This window comes from Penaeus monodon, chromosome 25 (assembly GCF_015228065.2).
Source record: "Penaeus monodon isolate SGIC_2016 chromosome 25, NSTDA_Pmon_1, whole genome shotgun sequence".
NCBI lineage: Eukaryota > Metazoa > Arthropoda > Malacostraca > Decapoda > Penaeidae > Penaeus > Penaeus monodon.
This window is the reverse complement of record NC_051410.1, coordinates 7,116,625-7,116,841: the sequence shown is the minus strand read 5'-3', so window position 1 is coordinate 7,116,841 and position 217 is coordinate 7,116,625.

Here is a 217-nt window from a genome sequence, read left to right as displayed (position 1 = left end):
TTTCGAAAAAAGAACTTGATGCCCTAAATCAGTTGAAAATCCCCTTCTTAGAAGATTTGAGTTCGCCATACATCATAACATCCGCGAGATATCATAATCTTTCTTACTTCCGTTAGTCTAGAATGCCAAACTATGTGAACCAAAGTGCCATACAACCAGATGTTATGTGTATTAGATACTTAAATGCCAGAGTTGTAGAGTGCCACTTTAATTCTGC